This window comes from Primulina eburnea, chromosome 5 (assembly GCF_022965805.1).
Source record: "Primulina eburnea isolate SZY01 chromosome 5, ASM2296580v1, whole genome shotgun sequence".
NCBI classification, from domain to species: Eukaryota; Viridiplantae; Streptophyta; class Magnoliopsida; order Lamiales; family Gesneriaceae; genus Primulina; species Primulina eburnea.
In genome coordinates, this window is record NC_133105.1 from 17,657,134 (window position 1) to 17,657,790 (window position 657).

Consider the following 657-nt stretch of genomic DNA (forward strand, 5'->3'; position numbering starts at 1 on the left):
CTGTCTATTTTCCTGTTTAAAGCATCAAGTTGTGCAGTAATAGCAGAAAAATCAGTTACCTGGTGAAATCCTGCACTTCTCCGCTGGTTGTTCCTTTCAGATTGAGGATGATAGCTGCTAGCAGCCATCTCCTCTAACAATTCATATCCCTCCTCCGCGGTCTTTCTCAACAGGTTTCCACATGCAGCCGCATCTATCATAGTACGGTTAGGAGTAAGCAAACCATAATAAAATGTTTGAACGACTAACCCAAGTGGTAACTCGTGATGTGGGCATCTTCGTAATAGATCCTTGAAGCGTTCCCATGCCTCATATAGAGATTCCTGAACGAATTGTGCAAATGTTGTAATGTCTGCCCGCAGCTTCATGGTCTTGGAGGGAGGGAAGTATTTGATGAGAAAGGCTTTCGCCATGTCGTCCCACGTAGCGATCGAACCTACATGAAAACAATTTAACCACGCTTTAGCTTTATTACGTAAGGAGAAAGGAAATAAACGCAACCTAACAGCATCATCAGAAACTCCATTGAATTTAAAAGTATCGCAAATTTCAAGAAAATCCGCGATGTGCGTGTTTGGGTCATCCATTGCAGTTCCTCCAAATTGGACCGTGTTTTGAATCATCTGGATTATGGCTGGCTTGATTTCGAAGTGATTT

At 42.6% G+C, this 657-nt stretch overlaps 1 non-coding gene across 1 annotated transcript; it reads left to right on the forward strand.

The window, feature by feature from the left end:
• Positions 1-258: 258 nt before the first annotated feature.
• LOC140833260 (small nucleolar RNA R71) lies at positions 259-364 on the forward strand. The gene has a single exon (XR_012118390.1). It is a non-coding gene; the product is annotated as a small nucleolar RNA R71 (small nucleolar RNA).
• Positions 365-657: the final 293 nt, after the last annotated feature.